Below are 20,677 nucleotides of genomic sequence, written 5' to 3' on the forward strand. Positions count from 1 at the left end.
TCACAAAAAATGTGAAATCAAATTTTACGTGTGAGGTAACTAAAGACATTGGCATTTTTCTTTTTGTTTGTTGGGCGCCACTTTTTTTGATAATTGAATATTTAACTATAATCTATTCATTTATTGGCATTCTAGTTGCGGTGCAGAAAGTTAAGGAACTATTTGCGGAAACCTTTGCCTTAGTAGATTTGCTTGCAGGTATATGTACTTATTATATCGGAACCAACCGTTGGTCCTCACTTGCAGTTTTTTTCGTCAGAAATAAAAAAAAAGTTTTTTATTGGGCGCCACTTTTGTTTCATAAAAAATCCATTTTTAACTGAAGTTTCCTTTTTCTTGTTGCTCTTTTCCATTCATTGTTGGAAGGAAGATGAATTTTAGCAAAATAACTATTTGATACACATTTTTTACCTTAAGTTCCCACATTTTGGTCTATTTTTGTGTTTAATTTTTTCCCTACCTTGCATGGAAACTATGTTTACTAAGTGATTAAGTGATTTTAATTTTCTATAAATGGAAAACAACTCCATTCGTAGTGTTTTTTTTTTTTGCCTTCAAAGCCTTTTTTGGGCGCCACTTTTTTCAATAAAATTTCCTTTTCCAAGTAGTTTTAGTCGTCCTTTCACTTTTCTAGTTTGAAAAAAGTTGAAATAAATGGATTTCTTCGATCGAAAGTATTATGTTCACAAAAAAAAAAAAACGTTTTCAAGGCTATTTTGAACAGTAAGCTAATAGATTTAGCTTACTTTTTCATTTAAATATTTTTAAAATTGATTCCACTTTGCATGGTAGAAAATTTGATGTTACTCAAGTGGTTTAAGTTCTAATTTAGTGAATGTTGCGTCTAATTGTAGTCTTATTCCCTCTTAGATTATTGTCGTTCTTTTACCATCTTTACAAGAAGCAAATGAATGGATCTAAAACGGTGTCTTAAAAATGTGACACAAATTTTGTACCAAAGGCTCTCATATTCAATTGACTTGTATGGTATGCATTGTTTCAAAAATTATTTTCTATCTCTCATGAGAACAAAGTTCGCTTTACTTTAGTGATCTCAATTTCACCATAAGTGAAAAACAACTCCATTAGCAGTCTCATTTTACCTTGAACGTCTTTTGTTGGGCGCCACTTTTTTTTCATTAAATTTCACTTTCAGTTTCAGCTTGTTTTTTTGTTTTTCCGACCTATATGGGATCTTTTTACACTCAACTAATTTATTATTGGAACTATTTGTAAGAAAAAAAAAATAGAAAAGAAGTTGATTAAATTCGGCTTCTTTTGTTGGGCGCCACTTTTTTTTTTTAAACATTTAATTTTTCAAACTATTCTCTCTGAATTGTGCCATTTTGTTATTTTTCTAGCTTTGGAAAGATGAAAATAATTGTTTTGATTTTTATTATAACGCCTTTCAAATTCGATTTAAAGGCTTAAATTTAAAAGTAAAAGATTTCCTATAGCATATTTTGATTCTCTTTCAAAAAGAAAATTAAATATTTTGCCATCTGGCACTGTTGTTTCTTTTATAACTCAACATACAAATGCAAATAAGTTCAAATTAAAATGTCAAAAGTGACACACTAAAGATATATAAAAATGTAAAAGAAAATTATGTAAATTTTTTGATCTTTTTACAGCAAAAATAAGCTTACCTTTTTTTTATTTTATTTTCTTCAAAAGATAATTTTCTTCACTAAGGATATACAAAAAAAAAACTTTCCCCATTAAAAAAAAAAAGAAATAAAAAAAAATCCCTCTATTAAGTTAAGCAAGAAACGTGCCAGGTGCTACTATCCATCTTCAATTTTAACCATTTTGCCTAAAAACAATCTATCATTCAGATGTTTCTTGGCTTCACTTTTTCTCTCTCTTTTCTGGCATTCTTCCATTCTAATTTGTTGCAAAAATTTAAATTATCTTCACAACTTTCTTAAGCATTTTTTTTTTTTGTAGGTATATCTAACAAATGGCATGTTTGTCCGATTTTCTTCTAGATCGTAGTATCCCTTAATTTTTTGACTTATAAAACTCTCCAAGCACGTTTCACCTACTAATAATACAATGAGGGGTGGACAGAGCCGTGAGGATACAAAAAAAAAAGGAAGCAGTTTTTTTTTCATATAACAAACTTCTATCAGTTTTTTTTTTATGTTCTTTGTATTTCCTGTTCAAATACCGTCATTTCCTGTTCGATAGGAAAATAATCCTTCCCCATTTTTCTATATTCCCCCTTAAATGTAGTATAACTCATCTCATAGAGAGTTTCCAGAGTGATGCAACGTGCCTAACAGCAGTGCTCCCAAACAAGAAGAAAACTCCCCTCGTTTTGTTAGGATTCATCATCTAACAGAGTTCCACTTAACGTCTCGTCCATCGCCTATATTTTACCACTGTTCCATTTTAATGGTTTTCAATTTCAAACATAAACAAAAATGATAAAAGTCCTTCCGTGGAGTGGAACAACTTGACCCAGTTTTCTTGCGTATACCTACTTTTTTCTTCTTTTTGTATTTATTTTTTGTTTTGTTTTTTGCTTTCTTGTCTTTTTTTGCAATATGCAGCATGCTACCATACCTCTCTCTCTCTTTGCAGTTCTCCCCCCTTTTTTTCGCTGACTTTTTGTTACTGTTGAGGTAAATAAATAAAATGAAGAGAAGAAGAGTAGAAAAAAAATCTATAATCCTTTGGCCCCCTTTATCTTGCTTGAACGGGACCCTTATCACTTCACGTTCTTCACGTAAAATTTCATATTTTCTTTTTTATATCTTTTTAATGAAAAAAAAAAAAAAAAAATGAAAAATATTTTCCCTGCTTTGGCATAAAGAATAAAGAAAATGACGTATTCTCTGGTTGGGATTTTTTGTATGGGGTAGCTCTAGCTTGTTACGTTTTGTATAGGAGGACTAAAGATGATGTCCTTGCAATCTCTACAAAGTCGTAGCAAAAGAGCTGGACAAGAAGTAAAAAAAAAAAATTTTTTTTTTATATTTTCGTGTATCTTTTAGATGTGTTGTTGTTATTTTTGTTGTTGTTGTAAAAACTAACAAGAGACACAAAACTATATAAAATCTCTGCTTACGTAGAAGCCCCTTTTATAAGTTTGCTTGCCTTGGTTGGGAAATATACAAAAATCTGTTCAACAAAAAAAAAGGAAGAATATTTTCCTTTTTTTTCTTCCTTTCGCTGTGCTACCAAACACCGCATCGCTTACAGGAAAAAAATAAGGTAAATTGATATTCCAATACAGAGGAAGAAAAAATTTAAAAAAAAAATTCAAGAAGAATAAAATTTTCACAAAAAAAAAAAAAAAAAAAATCGTGCTTTTTTTCGGGATGCGACCGACGTTCGTGCTCGATTTTCCTTCTTTTTTCCTTGGTTGCCTTTGAGCAAAGTGTCATACAGATGATTGCCAGAAGCAAAATAAGGATGACAGCATCGGAAAGAAAAAAAAAAAAAAAAAAAAAAAAAAAATTTAAAGAAAACTTAAGGTAAGATAAACTTTTCTATAAGCTATGAACTTTTTAAAAGATTTTCAACTGAGATAAATCGTTTAAAGATGGACTTTCGTGTGGTAAATGTCCATTTTCCACTTTCTGTGTGTGTGTGTGCTGAACTGTGATATTCTCAGATTTTTGCACTGGCTTAAGAGGAAAGATAAAATGGGCAATTTAAATTGCTAATGAAAGGTTGAGAATTAGTGGTTAAAATATGATATTACTTGGGAAAATATTAAATTAAAAAAAAAGATATGATAATAAGGCTGAAGATCAAGTAAATTGTGACAAGAGTCTTTTTCGTTTATTAATTTTGAACATTTTTGTGGTTTGGGTTTAGAAAGTTTTTTGTTTAATTAGAGTAGTTTGGAAGAATGAGCAAACATTTTTAATGGCTTGTAAAGTTTTTAATAATGGATGATGATATTAATTTGTTGCTTTTTAATTTAACTTTGGGCATCATTGAGTTTTTCGATAGCTCATTGAATGAAGGTATATAAAGATTTTTATTTTATAACATAGAAGTGTTATTCATTATTTATGTACATTGAATTTAATTTAGATCGTTAACAGGTCTAAAAAATCAATCACTTTTTGTATATTGCAAGAAAAGCCATTTGTTGGGCGCCACTTTTTTTTTCTCAAAATGGGATTTTCAGCTAAAGCTTTCTGATTCTTGACGTCTTTTTGTGACATATTCCTCAAATTAAGATAGCTTCTTTAAATTACGATTGATTTTTAATAAATAAATAGGAACAAAACTTGTAAGTTCACTGTTGCGTAGGTATACGTGTTTTTTTTTTTTAATTTGTTGATTTTGCTCAAGAAGTTTTAAGTAACAAAAAATATTTTGGTCTCTCTCTTAAAATATGAAATGAAAATGTAGTTAACATGAGTAATAAATTTTTATGTACAAATTGTGCTGATAGACCCGCAGACCAGTTGTCTTAGTAATAAAACAAACATTTTAAGGGATTGTGTCCTTTGGTTTCAATCATAATGCGAGCTTCAACTAGTCCCATTTTTAACGTTACACTTACTTTATTTTGTTGGGCCTTATTTGTATGAGCCTTATTTCAGGTATTAATAAGATTTCAAGTTCTGTCAATTTGAAAGTGCTGGCAACCTTTATCCAGGTATAGTTTAAATGGAGCCCAGCATGAAACTTTTTTCCATTTTTATTCAAATCCTTCTCTCTTGACTTTACTGTAACATTAAGCATTTAATTATTTTTATATTTGTTTTCTTCTCGAAGTGTTGCCAACTTTGTTAACTTAAATGGCGCCCAATATGAGACTTTTAGTTATTCTATAATTTTGTTTAGGTTTTTAACTGCATTAAACTTGAGCATTCACTACAACCGAATGTTGTTTTTTTCCCAACGCTGATTGTGTTGCTGTACTTACAATCTTAAATGGCGCCCAACGAAACCTTGTAAAGTTTTCTATGCAAATTTTTTTTAATAAAATTTAAGAATTAATGATAGATTTTCTTAAGTTTTTATTCGTTTTTGAAATCAAGGTATTTTAAGCCTGAAATAAGTCAGTCAAAAAATATTTTATTCTTTTTCGAAGTTACTTTTAGGGCCCAATCAGTATGAAAACCTTCTTTTCATTATTTTCCAATCATAATTTCAAGTTCTTGCCCCATCATCATAACCAATCATCATCAAAACTTCTTTCATCACATTTTACCAATTCACCACCGCCTTCAGGCTTTTTTTCATAACTTCTGTTAGGTTGCAAGTAATTTTCATCATTGACACTTCAAACCCGCAAATTGCATCTTCCATCCATACGTATACTAATTTGTATTTCTTTTTTACCTGGAAACAAAAAAAAAAGATTGATTGATGTTGAGTTGCTTTCAAGGCGCCCGTTAGCCATTTACCATTATCATCCTCCTTCATAACTATCTCTCTATTTCCACCATATACAACTGCCTACTCTCGTAAACATTAATTTAAAATGTTCAATCAGCACTTTTATGTAGACCTTCTCTCTACACTCCATTATGAGCCTAACACACATGATTTCAACAGAAACAATAAAAAAGAAATAAAAAAAAAAAAATGTTTAGTAATGATTAGGTAAAAAGTGGTAGATAGAAATATTCGAGGATAACACGACAACATAATAATAATCCATTAAGTTTTATCATCATTCAAAATGTAATAATGTACCTCTCACACTGATGTTTTCCTACACGAGAAATAGTAGATACGTAACGTAAGAGACCCCTTGTGTAAAGCCATTAGTGAGCAGCTGTCATTTCGGTCCAAAGATCTTTCCTTTAAACGTCATTCAACCTTCATTAAAGATTTTTATTAGACTTTTTCTTAAATGCCAGTGCATCGAATTCGAACATTAACGTCATTATTCGAAAGATTTTTATGATAAACTTCGAAACTCATCGTAGACAAAATTATTTGACAGACTTCATAATAAAGTGCCGCTTACACTATGATTCAAGTTCACTGCAGTCAAATGGGTAGAATGCAATCAAAATAAAAAAATGCACTTGAAAAACTTTTTATAGACAGAAGAAAGAAAAAAAAAAAAAAAACGATGAAATTGAAGAAAAAAAAAACGTTTCTCAAAACCGATATATTCCTTCCTTTCATCTCATCACCATTCGCATTTCTTTAGTTCGTTCGTTCACACACTAATGCCATCCTGTCAGACGACCACAGAAAATTTCAAATTGAATCGTGTGTCAGATAAAAAGAAAACCACTTAACCAAAGAGCATCCTTACGTCTAACCACAGAGATGGCAAAGAGTAAGGAAGAGAGAGAGACGGAGGTACCCAATACCACAACTGCCGCCATTACAATCATTGTTTGGGTCATGTTCCGTTTCCCGTATTCCACCATACCATCTCTCTCAAGTAGGTTCGTTCGTTCCACACACAAAGTCAAGTCAAGTCGTCGAACAAGACTTTTTTTTTTGAAATTAGGTACATCATCGTTTCCTATGATTTTCTTTCAAAAAATATTTTCCTCCCAAGGTAGATAGAGCGGTACCTATACCTACTTTAAATGCCAGTCCCCATCTAGACAGACAGAATGAAAACTGTTGATGCAGCAGTCGCCTGTCTGTCTTAGCAATTTCATTTCCTCCTCTCCATTTCTTGTGTTTTCTCTTTCATAAAAAAAAATTTTTTTTTTTTAGGAAAGATTAAAAAAAAAAAATTGCTGTTTTATTAGACAATTTTTTGTCTGTTCACATATTCAAACTACTCTACTACAACTATTTTCTATTGTTCCGACTTGGTTGTATTTTCTTCCTCTGTGTTTTTTGGTTGAAGAAGTTATGTTATAAAGCAGACCATTTTTCATTTATATCTTTTTTTTTTCATACAAAGTCGCCGACATCGCCATTCTCGTTGGCGGCGACGACGACTACGACGACAATGTCTTTGGTTTTTTGCCGCTCTCCCGTGCCGCGGCCAATTTCATATGAGAATGATTCTCTTTTGATGAAGTTCAATGTGCTGAAGATGCTCCTTTTCAAGTCTTTTTGAATCATTTTTTTGTGTTTTTTTTTTTTTTTGTATTTCTTCGTGTGTTCTTGTTTGAATACAATGAACCTATTTTGAAAGGAGGAAGTTTGCCCTTCTATGGTGTAGGGGTCTATATATGTGTTTTATTTGTGGAAGTGGGTCTTATTTGACAGATGAAATAAATCAACAGTTTGCAAAAAAATAAAAAAAAAAACAAGCACTTTTTTATACAAAGATTATTTGATAAAATTAAGATGATTTTTTGTTTTTGTTTGTTTATAAATAGAATAGATAGAAATTTATTTGAAGATAACCCAGGACATCCCTAGTTTGACAGAAGCAAAAATGTATGACAAAACTGACAGTTGTTGGAAAAAGTAGATGGGAGAATGGAGCGCGACAGATAAAAAGGTGGTTTATTACAGATTACGAGGATTGTGGCAGACATTTTAGAACAGAATTTGTAATGAATTATGGAATTTGTTTCTTTTTTCTTTCTTTTTTATCACTTTGACATTTATAGAAATTTTATGAATGAATTGAACATTTTCAGTGATAAGATTTGCAAATAAATTCACAGTAAATGACACCATTCATAAATGTATCTAATAGTGTATAAATCAAAACAAAGATAGTCTTTTGAATTAAGATTGGGTATAACAAGGCTGATGTTGTAGCTCTTGTACAAGTATTTTAATCATTTGCCAAATGTATAAATACATATTATAAGACTTAGGAGTCTTTAATTCATTGAGTGACTGGTTATCTATAGTGACTATCTTTTTTTTTTTTAACTGGCGCCCAACGCAAAACTGATTTGTTTCATCCCTTGATATGAGAAAGGAAAGTGTCTATTTACTGAAACTGTCACATAGTTACTTCAAACCAAGAAATAAGTTTTAAAAAATAGAAGAAGTAAATAAAATATGTTTTTTATCTCAATGGCGCCCAACGCCAAATTGGTTCTTTTTTATGTATAACTGAATAAGTGGACACTGAAATGTTTCATGTCACAAAAAAGATACAAAAGTGATAGTATTATTAGTCGTTCATATGCTTATTTAAAATAATGATAGAAATTATTATTACAGCATTGTTTTCTCTTTAAATTAAATGGCGCCCAACGTGCAAATCTGTTTTTTTTTTTTTTTGACAAAATATGAAAAACGGAGCTTTTCAACGAAAACTTATATCTGCTTACTTGAGAACAAGTAAGAGAAAATTAAAGCAGCAAATTTTTTATAACAACTTAAATGGCGCCCAACGTGAAACTGATTTTTTTGTATATCAAAGAATAAGGTTAAACTGAACTTTTTAAGGTTAAAAAAGTGTCATTTTAAGAAAAATGTTTAAAATGGAGCCCAGCGTTAATTTAAAAAAAAAATTTGTTTTTACTGAATTACATTTGGATTAAAAGTAAGAAATAAAACTTAACAATGACTTTAAAAACTTTACCATCCTCATTTTATTTTCATAATCACATTTATAAAACTCTAACAATCAGCCTCATAACACGAAATAGTTTTTCATTTCCAGAAATCATTGAACTTTCAATAAAGTCACAACTTTTTTTTTTAGCTCAAATGGCACCCAACGTGAGATTGAACAATTTTAAATTGTCATTTGTTAGATTTCTTTTTTTATTGCTTTCTAATCATAGTACTTAAACCTTCATTTAAAGACCTTTAAACACGTACATACACAATGTATAATTCAGCTTCAACTGCATGTATTTTTCGTCTTTGTTTCATATAATCTCATTTCATCATTATCAACATCATAAAACTTTCTCAATCAAACACGATATGAAATTGTTTTTCGAAACTAAAATCATTAACCTTTAATGGGGCCAAATTTTTTCATCCCAATAAATGGCGCCCAACGTACAACTAAAATACAAAAAAAAGCTATTCCCATTCATTGACTTTTTCAACACTTTTTCTGATGATTATTTCATGAATCCTATAAGGATTTTCTATTTTTTCTTTTTCAAGAGTATTTTCTATTTTTCTATTTTCATTTATGTCATCCACGTGACAGTTAGTTACTGACAGTTTAAGATACAAATAAAACAAGAGTAAATAATTACTCAAGCATAGAAGCAATAAGTGTTACTATAACGACAGTTTTTAACAAAAAAAAAAAAAAAAAAAAAAAAAACAGAAAAAAAAAACTAAAAATCGATATTACGATAAAAGCTTTTGTTGTTGAGTTTTGTAGTTTCAGTTTGTTTTGTTTTTGTTTGTATTTTGTTGTCTGGGGGTACTGTTTTTATTCATTCATCCAGCAGCAGCCAGCAGTCAGTGTGCAAGTGCATTTCCTTTTCAAGTAATTTTTCCATCAATGTCATCATCACGTTGTGGCCGGAATAAAAAAAAAAAAAAAAAATAGTTTCTATAAGTCCTGTTTAAGGCTTCCCCAAACCGACCCAACAGAGTAGGTGTATACTGAATTCTGCCTTTTTAAAGTTTAAATGAAAATTTTGAGACAAAAAAAAAAAGTGGAAGATGAAAAAAAAAAAAATTGCAACAAATGAAAATCTCGTGCTCGGCACAAGAGTACCTCTACACGCTGGAATATTTTTTTTACAACTTCTCTGTTGTTTGTTTCATTTTATTTTTTATTATTGTTTTGTGTTGGTTGGGAGAGACTGAATTTTTTCCTTTTTTTTATTATTTTTCTTAAACACGCTACTGTTTTGTGGTTCAACTCTGTCCTGACTGTTCTCGTTTGTCTGTCCGTCCGTCTCTGCTGCTCTTACGTACGTTTGTCAGCAGCGTAGAAGGTATATCTTTTGTGTGTACATCCTCGACAACAACGACAATAATCGTGCACAATCTCTGAAAAAGTATTAAAGCCAAAAGGAGTGGAAATAAGGCAGCCAGCAAACATTATAAAAAGGAGCAGCAGCAGCATAACAGCACAACAGCCAGTAAAAGCCGTATACACCAGGGGAATATAAGGCGAACAAATAAAATGCTCAACGAGAGAAAAATAAGTGGTATATATACTTTTGTATCTTTTTATAAAAAAAAAAAATTTTTTTTTTTTTTTTTTTTACGAAGAGCAAAAATACTACCAAACCATCCAAAAAAAGTTTATGGCTACCGTTTTGCTGTTGCAAGTTATTTTATTCTTTTGAAAGCGGCTTTCTTTGTGTCATCGTTTGTTATACTGGACGACGACTGGCGGCCGACGATGCGGCATATACCGTGTGCCATTCCTGCTGTTACTATATACTCCCCAAGTGCTGATGCTGGCTGCTGCTACTCTTACTGCCCATTTTCTTGTGATGTTGCATGCAGCAAAAAAACACAGCACAACGATGGACTGTTGACTGTTTTGTTTGTTGTTGTTGTTATTTTCTGTTATTATTGTTGAATGGTGGACCATTGGAAGAGGAATGACAGTCAATATAGTGGGCTGTCTTTACGACCTGGAAATCAGCAGGAATCAGCAAATGGTTTTACAACCAAAAGACGACACAAACAACGAAGAAGAAGCAGCGGCTAACAGAAGACAATGTAAGCGCAGCGGTGATGATGGTGACGGCAAGCGAACAGCAGAGCGGCGAGATTGCACAGGGAAATATTTGAAAATGCACTCAAGCGATTGAATGAGAGAAGAGGAGAAGAGAATTTTGAAATTGATGGGCGCTGTCGAATGAAAATAGAAAAGGGTGTATTTTGATTATCTGACAGATTGTTAGGCATCTAATTGGTATGGAGTTGGATGATGATGATGGTTTCTTTTTTGTATCGACTGCAAGTTTCTTTTTTTTTTTTATTAGAAAACAAAATAAAAGGCTTTTCAACATTGTCATTCGCACTAACAAGCAACATTTCTGTGGTAAAAAAAAACTGGGCTTTCTTTATTTCAATTTCTTAAATGGCGCCCAACGTGAATGAAAAATTTGCATTCTGAACTCAGAGAGTTTCATTTATATTCACAAATCGTAATTATTTATTCTATATTACAAATATACAATCATTGGGTAAATAGAAAAATAAAAAAAAAATGTTTTTAAATGGCGCCCAACGTAAAGTGAGTTGAAAGAATGCAACATTGGCATTCTTCGCTCTCAGATTCCCTTTTTTATTCATAAATTATTCATTATTTATTACATTTGATATTTATCTATATTTAATATTATATTAAATATTAATCTAGGTATATTAAAAATAAGAAAATAATTTTTGAAATTATTTTTTTTTAAATGGCGCCTAACGTTAAAATATTAAGTTGAATTAGTCTTTATAAGATACCCTACTCTTAAATTATCGACTTGAAACTTGAAGACAATTATACCTAATATTCAAACTGACAGCGACATTTTCCCTGAATTATAAAAAAAATCGACTTAACTGGCGCCCAACGTAAGGCTTAAAATTACATCAATCACCCATTATATAGAAATAAATAGTTTATTCTTCCGCTCTTACAAATTATAAATAATAATAATGAGGATTTTAGGTAACAACTAAGTATAAATCGACATTTTCCTTAAATGGCGCCCAACGTGGGGCTCTTAAAATTCATTAAATCCTTCATTTTTATGGCGCTTTCATTGAATATTTTAATTCCTTTATCAAAGCTCAACTAAATCAAGACATAGACAAAGAAGTGCGATTTTAAAAAAAGAATAATGCACTCTATGTACAAGTTAACTCTCGGTTAACTTTTGGTAAATGTGAGAGTATCTAAATGATTTGAATTTTGAGAAATCAGACTATGAACAATTATGTACAAATTGAATAAATTCTTAAAATTTTAAAAACATGAATGAAAAAAAAAAAAACAAAATGTATACACTTCCCACCATCAAAACTACTCCCCATTCCAAATGCGACACAATAAGCACAAAACCAAGTCAACTCATCCATTCTCAAAACAAAACTATATAAAAATGCGTAAACAAAAACACTATATACACAAGACAAGAGTCTTGTCTATTTTTAAACACCTCCTAGACCTAGAGCAGTGCAGCGCAGTATTTTATATATAGCTCATATCAACTGCAGCACTATATAGACTCTCAACGTGCCTCATTCAGAAAAAAAAAAAAAATAAACAATCAGATTTTCAACTCTCAACGTTAGAAACGCATATCTCTACTCTACTCGTACGAATCCCCTGCAACAATTTATACACCCAGAATGGAAACATTTGAGAAAGCAGTGTGTATGTTCCTGAATTAACAGTAAAGATATGCAATTGGAGTATATACGAACGAACACCACTCCAGAAAACAAGCATACTGAACACAAGATACGATGATTACTATGATTCTTGATTTGAAAACATGCAAAAACAACTAAAACGAGTAGGAAGTGAGTGAGGGGGGTTATAAAGGGAGAAAGTAGCACTCCTAGATTTTAGCCCATGCAGTTTTGTGATTATTATCATGAATGTTCTTCCTCTTCTTCTTCAATTCATACTCAACTCGTACATCCATACATAAAGCAATTAAATATAATGAGCAAAAGTGTATTTTTGACATTTAGAGTGTTGTTCCCGCCATCAGAGATTGTGTGTCTCGCTGACAGTATGATAAAGTGCAACAACTATTAGTATTTTATGTGTTGAGGATAGAATTCGGAACTGAATGAAATCTCATCTGGTTGGATGACAAACAAAAAAAAATTTTTTTTTTTAATGGCGCCCAACGTAAGTGATGTTTTTTTTTTTTTTTTCATGAAATTGACAACAATTTAAATCACGATCAGGAGGAAAAACAATATTTTTTCTCATTACTTTTTCTCTCTACTTTGACATTTCTACAAGCACCAATCAATTGGAATCTCTGCAGTGGCAGCAATCCACAACAACAACAACTGTCAAAGGATAAAGTTTTATTCGCAATGTTAATTAAACGTCACATATATTGACAACCTACCATACCACGCGCACATGACTTCCTGCATCAGCAGCAGCAAGCAAGCAAGCACACCATCAAACCAACTGAGGTGTGTTCCATATGACGTGACGTCTGCGTAACCGCCCATTAGCAATTCAATTTCCATATTCATTTCCCGATTATACAAAAGAAGACAACACCAGAAAATAAAAATGAAAAAAAAAAAAAAAAAACAACATGATTCCTGAAATCAATTTTAATTTAATTACATTTTCTATAATAAATACATATATATTGAAAAATATCGTCATACAGAGAGTTGAAAAGAGAGACTCTTTGTCTGGACCGACCTGACGACGAAACGGACGATTCTCTGCACAGTAGAATTTCGATATAATCTATGGAAAGTACGTCGAGTATGAATGAGTATCTACGACGACAACGATGACAACGACGATACAAATATAATTTCATTAAAAATTCCGAATTCAGAAATTTTACGTAATATTAACATTTTTTTTTTTTTTTTTTGGGTGTTGTAGATATTCAAGCACTGGAGGGATGTAAAGGATATTGTGTCAGCGTCCTGTCAAAAACATTCGATTTTTTTTTTTTTTACCACCCTTACATTTTTTAGGATTCAAAAGTCAACGTGAGTTGAATTAAGTATGAGAATGGTTTATTATTGATTTTTATGTCAATTCATGTTGACGTTTAGAATTTTTGGCACCCTTTGTCATTTAAAAAGTGAATATATACATATATGTAGGCATTTCTAATAACACAACCCCAAGCTTCTAGCAAAAAAAAAAAAAAAAAAAATTTGGGTGTGTAAATGATATTCTATTGTTGAAATTTGACATTTGACAGGCAAAATGTAGTAGAGTTATTGAAAGATTATAGAATTAAATTGAATGCCAATTGTTGATTTCTTGTAAAATCCGAAAAAAAATTGTAAATGACAGTTGAATCTAAACAAATTCTTCTTTTCCAATTTCAATTTTCCTTTTTTTTAATTCAGTCTCATTCAAATGTCTAATTTGTGTTTGGAATTTTTATTTTCGAGAGTAAATGATGTGTGTTTGTTTGCTTGCGCTTGTTTTTTTTTTTTTTTCATCTCATTTCTCTTTGTGTGACTCTGACTTTGGTGAATTTGTATATATACAAAACGTATAATGTAAAGATACAAATGACATTTGATAGGATATATGTATAGCTAAAAGTAAATTAAAACAAAGTGTCGAGTGGCGCTGCAAAATTAATGATGTGAACGTGTTAGACGTTGTCCGAATGTCAATTAACTGGTTCTATCAACATCATTACATCGGACTTATTGTGAGTAATTATATTTGAAATGGCAATGGCAGGTTTATTTTTTTTTCGTTTTGTTGTTGTTTTTGTTGTTATCGGATTAAATTTTTAATTGAATTACGATCTTTTGCATCATAATGAATGAAATTGAATATATTTTTTTTGTTGCTATTTGAATGAAACAAGAGACAGATATTTATAAATCTGACCGACGGTTGTGGGCATTTGTGTGAATTAAAGGTCGTGGCGCTTAAGTCTGGGTAATATAAGAGCTCATATGTCCTGAAATGCGTTTTAGTTATTATTAAGATGATTTTTAAAAAACTGACAGAGGTTTCTGATGATAATCTTACTTTTTTGCTTTTATCGCACTCACATAAGCATTGCCTAACAAAAGCAAAAAAAAGCCAAATTTGGTTACTAGTTTTAGATATAGCGTTTTAGTTTTATTAAATGGCGCCCAACGTTAGGATTTAAAATTGTTTCAGCATTACTACTTTTTGTTTATCGACTTAAATTTGCACACAATTTGACAATTTTAAATGACAGCGCAATTTACCTTAGATTACAAAAAAAAAAAATCTACTTAAATGGCGCCCAACGTTGTTCGTTAAATTGTATAAATCACTCATTTAAAACATTCTGCTTCTTCATATTCTTGCAAATAATATACTAATCATCAAAAATGATCAATAAGTTTTTAATGAAACAAAGTAGTTTTAAAATCTTTTTTTTCTAAAATGGCGCCCAACGATTAGTTGATAAAATTGAATATTCATTCATTGAATATATAAGATATAAGTTAGATATAGTTATAAACTCAAAACTTAAAGCACTTCAAAGATTTTAGGTTACAAATTAATAGAAATTGTCTTTTTCCTTAAATGGCGCCCAAAGTGCGATTCTGCACTTGGTTTACATAATTTCATAAACAAAAATGTTTTAATCTTTATTTTTGTATTATCAAGATCATTGAATACAAGAAAGAAATAAGATACAAAATTGTCATCAATGGCGCCCAACGTTTCAAAAAAAAAAAATTAGGAACTCTTAAAACTAGAAACAACATTATATTAAGTAATTTTCTAATCCAATTCAAATATTTTTAAGACCATAAACTTTAAAATATGTGAAGCTATTCCTGACGAAGTAAGTCTCAACAGAGCTAACTGCAAAAGCAATACAAATAGCATCTGTTTTCTGCTTTTCGATTACTTTTTGTGGTTTTAAAACTCGAAACCTTCATGTGTTGTTTTCATCCATGATGTCACATTCTCTAGGTGATCTACAATTATCCTCGCTGCTGTTACATACTTTATAAAGCACCAAATATGTTCATTTTTAATTTGATTTGCTATATTTAATCCGAGCAGTCTTCTTGCTGTCTGTTGAATTGTTTCAAATTATTAAAATAATTTTCTGGAATTAAATTTTAGTACGAGTAAGTTGAAATTATGTCAGCTCAATTTATCTTATCTCCTGATAACACATTTCCTGACAACTCATCTTATGAAAACTCATCATTGCAAACTCAACTCGATAATTCATATTAATTCCGGATTCTCTAGCTCAAACTTCTTGAAATGTTGATTCAAATATTATTAAAATTCATCTGCTTTGAGTGATGTGAGTAAAGCTGAGTTAACTGGGATGAGTTGTCCACCAAACCAGCATTGATTAGTATCATTCAATCTCCAATTTTAATAGGCATTTAAATGAAAAGTTGGCAATACTTATTTTGGCAATAAAAGCTTCACACAGTTAAGTGACGCTTAGGGCAAAGTTGGCTCACTATATTCTATTAAGTATTAATTTTTAAGATTTTTCATATTTATGTACTTTCTAATTTTTAACTGCATTTTAAATAACAATTTTTTCTTTCTTCTTTTCAGGTATAAACGGTCTTTCAATATGAGAAAACTCTTTTCTGGGATAAGGTATTTTTGTAATAAATTTTTGAAATTTGACATTTCAATACATACCTGGCAACCATATAATCTAATTGACAGTTGGTCGACATTTCACTACATACAAAGTAACTTGGAATATATTTCTTTTCCAATAAATTACTTCTGGTATTTTCATTTTTTTGTCTCTAATTAAAAACACATAAATAACAATCTATATCAAATTATTGAATTCCTTATTACCAAATTTGGTCAATCTCGATTTCAAAAATAATTAATTTTCTTATGTGTCTATTTATTGCTCAACCAACAAACTAAAATATGTTCAAATACCTTTCAACTACATCTAGTCGCTGTTCATTGAGTTACCCTTGACTAAACTTAAGATATAAAAAATTCCACAAAATTGATCAACCATAAATGATAAATTCCAATAAAAAAAAAAAAAACATTGTAATACTTACATTCTATAACACTTCTTAGAAGTACCGCCACTGTGCAATTCTATTTATCTATCTTTATATCTCTGTTTAGTTGTCCACTAAAAACCTGTTAAAAAACTCTCAGATACCTAAACACAAACGTGATTTGATAATTATCAATTTGCCAAGAAAAATATCAAAAAAAAAAAAAAAAAATCCTACTAATATCTCAAACAAACACAATCCGTTGACACATCAATTTACTCCAGTAATTCATCTAGTGAAACACTTAAAATCTCAAGTATTTGTCAATCCAATATAATACATTAAAAGAAAAAATCAAAACAAAACCACTTAGACATTCCTGTGACTCTGTCCAAGTCTTGTCAATATCTCCCTACAAAATGCAATGAAAAAAAAATCCAACAACAACAAAGAAAAAAAAAATAGTTAAACAAAACATTTATAAGTAAATAAAATTTACGATCCCAACCCTACCTCGAAACACTACTTTTTTTTTTTTTTTATTTAATACACTTAACTCACTTTGCGGGAATGGGGGTATCAAAATAAAAAAAAAATACATATAAAATGAAATGAAAATGAATGTCATCGGGCGGCTCGCGAAACAAATTGTTTGAGTTTTTAATTTCAAATAGAAAAATGCCGCCACCACTAGTCTCCGAGCCATAGTCACTATGCCGCCTTATGTCGTTAAGTCGACTCCGTTCATCGTCGTCGTCGCTTAGCTTCATCATAGCCCCACGATAAAAGTCGATAATATCGTGTGTGTACTGTAGAGTGCCTACCCCCCATAATAGATATAGAACAAGCACAACGAGTGTGCGCAAAAATGAGAATAACAGAAACAAACAAATGGAAAATAAAAAAGAAAAACCCAAAACATTAAAACGGCAAGCTTAAAGAATACAACGACAAGTCACGCCGGCTGCTTGAAGCCATGTCGCCGACGACGATCGAGCTGCCGCCATCACCACACGCCACAAAACATGGGAACACCATCAGACTTGATCATGTGCAAAAAGTGCACTGTTCAAAACAAATTAAGTGATATTGGTTTGTTGATTTTTGGCTTGTAGAATGCAAATTGATATTTATTTAGGTATTTTGCATACTTCTTCAATGATTTTGCTGAGAATTACATCAAATTCGCAGGTTTTTAAAAATGTATTTTTTGTTACGTATACGCCACAGTGACCAAAATATTTTTTTTTTTAATTCATCGTTATATCATCTGAAATTATTAAAGGTAAATGAACATGGAATTCATAAACGCATCAGTGCTTTTGCATCACAACTTTTTGTATAAATAGAAAACTCTACCTTACCTACAAAGCATCACGTTTGCACCAGAAATATTTTTGATGCAATTTTTTGAGGCGTTATTGAACTCAGCCGTAGTATTCGGACTCTGAGAACAAGCAGTACTACTTGGCATCACTGTGTTTTGTAGATGGCTTCCAAAACTACCTGGCCGACAATGCATAAGTAAACATTTCACACCATCATCAACAGTTTGCAGTTGATATGCATTTTGTTTCAATCAGTACCTACTTGATTTAAATCATTCGATTTTGTTGATGTTTGTATTGCTAGTAACACTACTTTACCGACAGTGCATAAGTTTGAATTTCACCATATTTTCATTAAGTCATCGATTTTTTGCATTATGTTATTTTCCTTCTTAGTCAGTCAGTACCTAGTGGTTGTAGTCATTTGGCTGCCTTGATATGTTTATCTCTCGCAACACTACCCTACCGACAATGCATATGCACAAACATAGATTTCCCATCATTTTCATAGCTTTATCAAATTTTTTGCATAAGATCTGAGCACGTAGTCAATCAGTGATTTTAGTCATTCAGCCGCCTTAATGTTTGTATTAATACCTGACTACATTACCGACAGTGCGTTAGCATACATTTTGGATTATTTTTATAGCATTATCAATTTTTTGCATTAGATCTTCTTACTATGCCAATCCAGTACCCTTTTAATTTCAGCCATTCGGCCGACTTAATGTTCATATTGGTCCCTACCTTACCGACAATACAAATGCATGCATTTCACGTAATTTTCATAGAATCATAAAATTGTTTTTGCTTATAGATCTACCTACGATCCCAATTAGTACCTTCTGATTTTTAACATTCCTTAGATTTCATGTTTTTATTTACCACTACTTTACCGACAACAATGCATAATCATGTCTTTATCCTTATCATTAACTTGTTGCATCAAATCGATATATAGTCCCAGGCAGTGAAGACTTTAAGAAATCGGCCTTCTCAATATTCGCATTCGTTTGGTCGAAGCACTACATTACCGACATTACATAAGAATACCTTTTCACTTAAATATTGATAGTTCGTGTGACAATTTGAGTAGGAATTTTATTTTTTCTGAGCAGTATATTAACTGAATGCTTATTCATGACAAGTAATGAATGACATGGGGGTACCCCTTCTCGAATTCACATGAATTAAAGTTGAAAGTCTAGCAGCACTAATGGACTTTAAAAAAAATATATATTTTAGACACCAATTGCTTATTAATTTGATATTTGGAAAAAAAAAACTAATGCCATTTCAGTGAGTGAAAAGCATGTTTTATTGGACAGAATTAGAGGTGCAATATAGCTCGTTGGGTTTTTTTACTTTTTTCCAATTTCGAAAAATTACAATTCAATTGAGGTAGTCAGTCATTTATCTAACTTATACCTACCTACCTTTTGCCTTTCATAAGGTGTAACAGGAAAATTATATAGACGGCATAGGTAGACATTATAGCATATTACACCACCGGAAGCTACGACATACTCATATCGATTGGATTGCATATGCACATCAAAAGTGGAGGTGTGTTCTATGAATTAATCTAACCATAAAACACGCGGGGTTATTAAATTAAATTTTTTCGAAAATATATAAATTTTCAAATTTTATTACTTTTTTTTATTTTTACAAGAATTTTTTTATAAGAAAAAAGAATTTTTGTGGTTAGGAAATAATTTATTATGTATCGTTTTATATGATCAAATTAAGTAGGAGATGTACGAGGAGGTATGTAGACTTTGTGTGTTGTCGTTTGTAGAGAATTTTTCAATTGGAATATTTACGTAGGTAGGTCGATTTTATATAGGATAAGGTAGAGTAGGTTTGAGAGATGGCATCATGGATGTTTTTCCATGAATGTATGAATATTAAATATTGAAACAAACTTTTTTTTTTTGATGTTCAAGTCTCTCTGTGATGTGTTTTCGGTTCTACATCTGTAGTAATTTGAATGATTTACTTTGACAGATAGATAGATCTGTGCAGCAAGAAGAATTTTATTTGACACAGAAAAGGAGTACCTACATACATAAAATTTTACATACGTTTTGTGCCAGATATAAAATTTATTACAGCTTTTGCTGAATTGAACTCAATTTCTTTGCACATATTTAAATTTTTTTCTGTGTGTGTCAAAAGATGTGTACATATGGCAAAAGACTTTAACATCTTGGCATTCTCTGGGAAAAGGGAATTTTTGAAATAAAACATGACATATGGAAATGGAAATTTTTGTGTGATGAATCAAATCATATAAAGGTTTTTTTCATGTAAAGTTGTAAGACAGAAAACAGAAGTAAGAAAAGCAGACAATTTGCCTGAATACCTCTTAACATGATTGAAATAAATGCTGTGTGTAAATCAATTATATGGTTTTGAAACGTTAAACAGTATAACAGTTTATAACAGTGTTAGTTTTATGTATGAAAATAAGTTTTGGCTTCCTTTTTGTTAAGGTTGGCTTCAACAACCATTATTGTTATATTTATAAAGACGTACATAGAACCTACTTTTCAAAAAGAGATATGTCCTTCGATTGAAAGTGTCAAATAACTGCGTTTACGTCAAAAATTACATATATGTAAATGATTTGATTTTACTTCTGATCTTACTGACCTTAAACTTGAGTGTTCACTCCTTAACTTGACCTGAGAGCCAGCTTTGAAGTTTTACAACTACTGTCAGTTTCGGGAAAATAATGAATGTCACTTCTGACGTTTAAGAAAATTTACTTAGGTGGTGTTCACATTGGACCCAAAAGAGTCCACAGATTTTAAAAATGTCTCACTTGCCTGTCTCCTTCTCGCTATAAAGTGCAAGTGAGAAAGCAA

At 31.0% G+C, this 20,677-nt stretch overlaps 1 protein-coding gene and 1 long non-coding RNA gene across 2 annotated transcripts in view; both read left to right on the forward strand.

Annotated features, from left to right (window-relative positions):
• LOC129920318 (protein naked cuticle) overlaps positions 1 to 20,677 on the forward strand; it is an 80,166-nt gene that overhangs the window by 26,383 nt on the left and 33,106 nt on the right. The gene's annotated exons all lie outside the window — the stretch shown is intronic.
• LOC129920319 (uncharacterized) lies at positions 9,175 to 10,973 on the forward strand. Its single transcript, XR_008773241.1, has 3 exons — positions 9,175 to 9,995; positions 10,060 to 10,714; positions 10,785 to 10,973. It is a non-coding gene; the product is annotated as an uncharacterized LOC129920319 (long non-coding RNA).

This window comes from Episyrphus balteatus, chromosome 4, assembly GCF_945859705.1.
Source record: "Episyrphus balteatus chromosome 4, idEpiBalt1.1, whole genome shotgun sequence".
NCBI lineage: Eukaryota > Metazoa > Arthropoda > Insecta > Diptera > Syrphidae > Episyrphus > Episyrphus balteatus.